The sequence below is a fragment of the Centruroides sculpturatus genome, unplaced genomic scaffold (genome assembly GCF_000671375.1).
Source record: "Centruroides sculpturatus isolate CEXI.00-Female unplaced genomic scaffold, Cexi_2.0 scaffold448, whole genome shotgun sequence".
Lineage (NCBI taxonomy): Eukaryota > Metazoa > Arthropoda > Arachnida > Scorpiones > Buthidae > Centruroides > Centruroides sculpturatus.
Genome location: NW_019384639.1, coordinates 521,214 through 529,987, shown reverse-complemented (window position 1 = coordinate 529,987; position 8,774 = coordinate 521,214).

Sequence of the window (8,774 nt, the reverse complement as noted above, 5' to 3'; positions counted from 1 at the left end):
GCGCACGTTTTAAACGTGTAAACGTGTACGTGTGACGTTCGGCGCCGCTTTCCCGTAAGCCTAAAAGTTTGACAATGGTGTTTGGATAGTCGGTGGAATCACGCTCGACATTTCAAACACCATCGTCAAACTTTTAGGCTTACGGGAAAGCGGCGCCGAACGTCACACGTACACGTTTACACGTTTAAAACGTGCGCCTCAAACTCTCTATTATTGTACTAACAGAACTTGTAGTCTATAAATTTTATTTTTGTAACTGTAACTAGTTTTAGTATGATATACTGTATATGATTCTAATTGTATAGTATGATATGATATATATATATATGTATGAAAAATAAATACAGTTTACTCTAAATTTACATATTGAATGCTTCACATCTGTAAGTAATTATCATTAGCCTTTAAAATATACTAACTGCCAAATACAGAAACACATTAAATTATTATTATTATTATTACTATAATACTGTATTTTCTATACTTGTGGTTTGTAAATTTAGTTATTAATAAAAAATATGGTTTTAGCTATCTTTTGAACTTCTGCTTATATCTTTATACTATGGCTGGATTTGCACGTAAGCTAAACAAGCTGCAGTTTATGGTCTGTTCAATAGTGCTTACTGGTTGGTTAGTAGTGTTGAATGACATCATTGGTAGTTGGTCATTTTCTAACTTGCTTTTGAAGATTGGAGAGCCTGGGAGCAACCAGTATATCACCGGAAACTTTGTAGATAATATTTTTGAATGATGCCCAGTCTTGGCTGTTGAACTGGCAAACATCTCTGAATGGATCCTTTTAAAGTCTTGTATTATGAGTCTATACCTTAGGACCTCATTTTTTTACATGTATGATTGTTTGGTGGAGGGTCAGGGCTGTTTTATGTTTTAGTTCAGGGCTATAACAAATTTAAATCAACTTCTGATCTGCACTATAACTCATAATTAGATGTATGTAGAAAATATCATTGTTAGATGTAAGAGAATCAAATTTATGAGACAAGATGTGAAAAGTGTCCTTTGTGTTGAAAATAATACAGTTACTTTATATTATTTTAAATGTACTGTACAGTACATCACTTTCAATCTGTTTGTGCACCTGCTTTAATCTGTCACACCTTTGCATTGCATCTGTTTTTACTTGCACTATACAATATTAAAATCCTTAATAATTTATAATATAAAAAAGAAAAAGTTGGGGTGTCTTTGTCACCTTCATTTCATTCCATTTTCTGAAGGTATTTAATGACTTTTATGTCATTTGATACTTAATAAGTTATAAATTATTGAATTTGATAACAATTTTGTTTTATCTTATTGAAAAGTCTTTTAATTAATTAAATTCATCAAAATTAAATTAATGACTTCAAATATTGTTGTAAAATGATTTAAATATTGTTAATAAATTGTATTTAAATAAGGAAAAGTATGGTAAATTTATTAATCTGTATAACTATATATATTTATATACCGTATATAAGTTCGATATACATCATCAGTAAAGCATATATAATGATTAATATCTTGTATAGGACTTATTTTTAAAACATGAGTTTAAATTATTTATATTTTAAACCATAACCTGACCATTATTTGTTATATTGATTGATTATATGGAAAGAGAAGTTTGTTATTAATTCTCTGTAAATTCTTTATAATGTATTGGAAGCAGAGTATATAGAGAATATATATATGTAGGAAAGTAAATATAGTGTACTTCTTGGAAGGTTGCAAGAGTAGAATTAAAGTAAATTTAATACTGCATGAGCTTTATTCTCTGAATTCTCAAGGACAAATATAATAAGAGAAACGTTACTTTTATCATGCGTATAGAGCTTAACCTTTAATGACTTGCAAATGTACATTACCAGAGTGCTGAGTTTCTAATGAATGAAATTAGAAGCAAAGAAAATTGAACAAAGAATGTATGAAAAGAATTATGTAATGCAGATTTTTAGAATTAATTAATGAAAGAATGAAGTAATTTAAAATTAATAGTTTAAGTAGTAAATTATAATACAGAACTATATACAAAGATAGATATAAATGAACGCATCGACAAAAGTAATTGTATTTACTATAAAAATTATGTGATAGAATATTTTTATCTTTTATTTTTATAATTTTTAGAAAAATTTTATCTTTTGGAAATTTAATTATGGAAGAAACAATGAGATACAATCTCTGTATAAGAGCAGTTGTATCTCATTGTGTGCATTGTATTTCTTGTTATTAAAAGGAACTTTTCTCTCAGTTTAATTAAGAGTTATTGTGATTTTAGATACAAAAATAAGACTAAATTTAAATTCTGAAATAAATTAAGATATGAAAAATATAAAGGAAGTATTAAGAACTATACACACATTTTTATCTTTTATCATTGAATGTGCTGATAAAAACAAATTCGCATAAACTTCATGTCAGATATTCATAAAAAATTATTGTAAAATTTCAAATTAAATAAATAAATTATGAAATTATAGTAATTAGACCTATTCATAATCAAAAAATTGGTATTTGTGATTTTAAATTTTTATTGTAATAAATTTAATAAATAAAAAAAGAACAAACATTTACATGAGATAGTGAATTAGTAACATTGTCTTTTATCATTAAATTCTACAGTTTGACCAAAAAAATATAGTGACTTTATTCATAAAAAAGTCCATCTTCAGACAATTTAAACATTATCTTCAAAATAAGACCTTCCTGCTACAATACACTTAAGGAATAATTTTTATTTTTAATCTGAAAATCTTCTGTTTATAACCAATTGTTCATTCCATGATTTTGTTCTTGAATTTGAAAATGTCTTTTTAATGCTTGCTTTGAAGCATGGAAAAAAAAATGTTTATCAGTGACAGATCCAGGGAGTAAGGTGGACAGGGAGTGAAAGTAAAGAATTTGCTGCCAAAAATTCCTGCATTAGCATGGTTGTACGGGGTGTTCCAGCTAAAATTTGGAATTTTAATTCTTAATATCTCCTGAATAAATAAGTTAAACAATATAAACTGAACTTCTGTTTATCCATATACTTATTTATTTTCGATGTTGTCAAATGAAGTGTTCAACATGTCTGCCTTTGCAAAACACCAACTTGTGTAATCATGTGCAGAAATTCCTGAATTTCCTGATCATGTGCAGAAATTCCTGAAATCACATATTCCTGGTGTAATAGCTTGCAAAACTTGAATTATACAGATGCTCAATCTTAATGCTTGTTATGTGGCATCCAAGCTCTTCCTTTTTTAAGAATCCCTATGAAAAATAATCACATGGCTACTAATGTGTCCATGTGATTATTTTTCTGGTTATAGGTCTATACATTAATGTGTACAGACCAATATCCATATACAGGTATACCTCGACTTACGTTGTTTCGAGTTACGTCGTTCCCGATTATATGTCGTTTGTCAAAAAAGTATACGGAAAAATAAAAATCAAGTTTAAGTCATTTTATTCGACTTTACGTCCGTCTGCCACAAATATTGAAGTCGTAATATCACTAGAAAAGCGTTTAAAGCACATAAAATCATATTAAAATATATACATTTACAAGTATGTACTGTATTTACAGTACAGTACATGCATTCGTAAATTTAGATTACTTTTTTCTGTACTCTATAAAAACTAAAATTTATTTGTTTGTAAGCTTAAAATAGATTCTTATTAACCATATATTATTAAAAATGCATTAATAAATAAAATACAGAACTGGAAATAGTAATTTATGGTTTAGCCTAGTGACAAGTAGATTCGGAGACAAGTAAATTTGACTTACGTCGTTTTTCGACTTAAGTCGTTTTCCTGGATCCAATTACCGACGTAAGGCGAGGTATACCTGTATATGTAACTAATATTGAATCTAATATAACTCTTTCTAACCTGTTACCGGTGCGTCTACTAACTCTTAACGATCCAAAAATGAACCAAAACTAACATTTTCGAACCTAGACGCACCGGTAACAGGTTAGAAAGAGTTATATTACTATTTTCCGGTGTTGTGGTAAAGATGTCTAATATTGAATCTTTCTGGACAGCAATGAGAAATTACTCTCACTTTGAATACAGTGCTAATAAAATGCAAAGCCTTGTTTGTAAGGTTCTGCCCCATCCAGCATGAACCATACTTCAATGTTTGTTCTGCTTTGATGTTCATAAAATTGTTTAAGAATATGAATGCATTATTCAGTTCTAATTCTCATAAATGCCATGTTTTCAAGAACACAAATACTTTCTTGACACATGATGAAACCAAAGAAATGGCACTTTGGTTTGAAAAAAGTGCAAAGAATTAAAAGGATGTGCTATTGAGAATTAAAATCTTGACTCTTTGCTAGGAAACCCTGTACGTGGACTTGCCTTATCATGAGTACGTGCCAAGTTTCCTTCCACAAATCTGATCCTTTTTTTTTTTTTTTTTTAATCAAATTTGCTCTAGACATTGCAAAATACAACTCCAGCATCACTGACATTTGTTCCAAATGATACATGTTTATGACACACTAATTCACAGCAGTTGAAAAACACAATAAGCTTAACTTTCACATTTGGATGATTTGTGCTTGCTTAATTTTAATAAGGTTTATTTAATTTTCTTTATTTTGCAATATTATTGTTTAGTTTTGATGTTATATTGTAGACTTTGGTTGTAACACTTGTAATAATGGATTTCAGAACATTTTTAGCTTTTCTTCAGCCTTCTCAAGCAGATCCTTGTCAATTTCAAAGCATTGATGTTTCTGTTCTTAACTTAAGATTCTAGGAACAAATTTTGCAGCAACACTTGTTTTCCAGGCTATCAAGGATAGCTTGACAAGAATTGTAAAAAGTGTTGGTCAGAGATTAACAATACATGAATTCTTGTATTGTTAATCTCTGATTTTGCCTAACCAAAGTTCTTTTTGTTATTGGAAGTGGATGTTGGCAGTTTTCCTGATCTCAGAGCATCTTCAATTGACAAGCAACCAGTGGCTTGTGGTGACATTTGATGATAGGGAAGCTGTGCTGGTCCTGGATAGAATTATTGGAAGCATTATATGATATTTTTGTGTGTAGCATCCATGAGCTAAACCATGTGAGGTTGGTGCTCTGTAAAGCACATGCATGTAATCTGGCTGCTTTACACCATTCAAATAGTTTGGCCATGGAAGCTATCCTGTATTCGACAATACAGAGCTTCCATTGGGAACATGCATGTATGAATTTATATTTGAATGTGCAATAGATATCTTATCTTTTTTTTCACAAGTAATATAGTAATTTGTAATAAGATACATAATGCAGTTATAATAGAATATTAATTTTAATTAATTCAAAGTACATTAAAATATGAAAATGTATTTACTTTTTTTTATGTAAAAAATTATGTAAAATGTATATATACATATGTATAAATGCACAGTATGTATTTATATTTATTGTAAAATCACTTACGTGTTGTGGCATTACCACAGTGAATTATTCAAATATAAATATAAACTGTTCATGAGCACTTTTGGTAATGTACAGTTACCATCTTCAGGTGAAATGAATACTACAGTTTTCTGTATCAGAATTATAGCACTTCTTGAAAAAGCAGTGCGGCTAAATGGAACTCCAAAATAAATCAAAATTTTCTTGCACTTCAAAAATGTTTGGAAATGGAACGAAAAATTGTAGAAATTTGCAAACTATGGTTTCTATGTGACCATGAAGCTCTAGCAATCTAATTTGTAATATTTAAATAAAATAGTCCACGTTCCATTTAGCTACACCGCTTTTTCAAGAAGTGCTATAATTCTGATACAGAAAACTGTAGTATTCATTTCACCTGAAGATGGTAACTGTACGTTACTGAAAGTGCTCATGAACATTTTATATTTATATTTGAATAATTCACCATGATAACGCCACAACACGTATTTTACAATAATTATAAAGTCGGCGTGAAGCAATAACCTATTTTATGTATTTATATTTTAGAAAATACAAGGGAAGCTGCACTTCCGCAGCTTCCACAGACAGCACGCCACTGCAAGCAACCACTTTTAGATCTGTTATACCATTCAGAAATCTTTGAATGTGACATAGCTTTTTGATCATTTCAACAATTTCTGCATGCATTTTTCCCAAATTAAAGCAAAATTTGATGCATTTATACTGATGCTCTTTGAAATTGGCTGTTTTGCACAATAGCAGAACATCAATCAACTTAATTAATAATGTTATCATAAGCCAACAAAGATAATAGAACAAACTTGAAATTTGACTCAGGATTAGGAGCATATTCATTTTCTCTTCTTTTCCTTGTAATTTTTAATTTTATTGCTTAAAAACATAATGGTCCATAAAATAAACCCTTATATGTTTTGATCAGACTGTATATTTAAAATAATAGTAGTTATTTAGAATAATGCAAATGTTTATAAAGAATTAACTTCTGTGAATTGTGTTATTTACATCATTTAAAATGCAAACAAATAATTGTACATGAAACAATGAACTTCATAAAAAATGCAGGTGAGTCACAATCAATAAAAGTGCCACTTCTGTTCAACGTCGAAAGAAATTAACATTCTTAATCAAAATTTCTTGCTTTCTTTTATGAACATTAAGTAGTTTTTATCTTTTACAATTTAAGATTGGTGCTAGTTTAAGGCTTAAATTAAATTTGTGTCAGTGGATTGATAATTTTTAAAATTTCAAATCCTGTGTAATGCTATAAATAAAACCAATTAATTTAGATGCTGATGCATTTTAAAATGCGTAAATATAAAATTTATCATGATTAGAGACTTTAAATTTGTACGTAAGTTGCTTAAAATAGAAATTTTTAACACAAATTGAAACATGAATGTTTACATTAGTCGTCTATGGAAATAAAAGTCTAGATTTAAGCCCTAGTTTAAATTTCTCTCTGCTTATTTTAAATCTGTTTTATATGGTCGACAATAATCAGTTTACGTGGTGTGAGGGGGAAGAGTTGATTGACACACAGTGTTATAATATTTATTATTCTTTATTGATGAGTTTTTCCTTGGATGTATTATATTTATTTGATTTTTTAATTGGGTTATGTTGGATTAGTTGAGTGTTTTTGCAATGAAAGATTGCACTAATTGGTCAGTAGGTATGATTAAATAAAATATTAATTGCAAAATATAGTGTTTTCAAGAAAGAATGCTATCATTTTAAATTATTGTTCAAGAATATCATAATGTACCTTAAAACATTGGAAAACTGTCCAAAGTTTTACATTTGCCTATTATGTTTCTCAGTGTGTACACCTTATGTCATGTGGCACACATCCAACTAATATGCAATTTCTTCCTATGCTTGCTATGGCATATCTGTTGTCGCTCCTTCCATGGCAACCACAATTCTACAGCTCCACAGCTGCAAGAGCTGTATAATTGCTATTTGGCTAATATTTTTCATTAATCATTTCAAAAATAATATACAAAAACTGGTGATGTTCTTGGAGTCCAAAAAATTTTATCTTGTACCATAGATATTCATCATCATCCATTGTATTCTGGCTTTTTTCATATCAAGACACCCAAATGTGTTAAGCTGTCTTTATGCTGTGGTGAGTATAAATTACAGCTGTGGCTGGCAAAATATTGCAAGTTGAGCCAATTGATTTTGAGCTGTGCTATTAACTACCAATTTAATTCTGCAGTTTACAATAAGATGAAATAAAAGCAGTGGGATCTGAGCGGGTTGAACAATAAATTGAGGTTCACAGGGTTGTCTGTGTATGCTAGTTCATATACTATTGATGCCAGTAGTAGATCCAGTAGTACTCAAACTTAAAAATTAAAAATATTTGAATGATTAATAAGTACCTTTTATTAACATTTGTGTGACAGTTGTATTGTGGCAAATCCAATAATTCATTTATANCATCATCAGTAAAGCATATATAATGATTAATATCTTGTATAGGACTTATTTTTAAAACATGAGTTTAAATTATTTATATTTTAAACCATAACCTGACCATTATTTGTTATATTGATTGATTATATGGAAAGAGAAGTTTGTTATTAATTCTCTGTAAATTCTTTATAATGTATTGGAAGCAGAGTATATAGAGAATATATATATGTAGGAAAGTAAATATAGTGTACTTCTTGGAAGGTTGCAAGAGTAGAATTAAAGTAAATTTAATACTGCATGAGCTTTATTCTCTGAATTCTCAAGGACAAATATAATAAGAGAAACGTTACTTTTATCATGCGTATAGAGCTTAACCTTTAATGACTTGCAAATGTACATTACCAGAGTGCTGAGTTTCTAATGAATGAAATTAGAAGCAAAGAAAATTGAACAAAGAATGTATGAAAAGAATTATGTAATGCAGATTTTTAGAATTAATTAATGAAAGAATGAAGTAATTTAAAATTAATAGTTTAAGTAGTAAATTATAATACAGAACTATATACAAAGATAGATATAAATGAACGCATCGACAAAAGTAATTGTATTTACTATAAAAATTATGTGATAGAATATTTTTATCTTTTATTTTTTTTATACAGAAAAGGTTTAATAAATAAATAAAATGAAAAATTAATTATATTTTCCGGTAATAAATGTATACACACACACAATTCGAAATTCTGAAGCTCTATAGTATTTATTGATAAGAATATTATAGATTGCAAGCGTGTAAATTTAGCAGAAGTAAATAATAAATAGAGAGTGAATGCACCGGTGCTCGGCGCCATCTTTGAATCGGAAGTATGATGCACCTCCCCCTTCTGGCAGTTTCGCATTTCCAGCTGCTG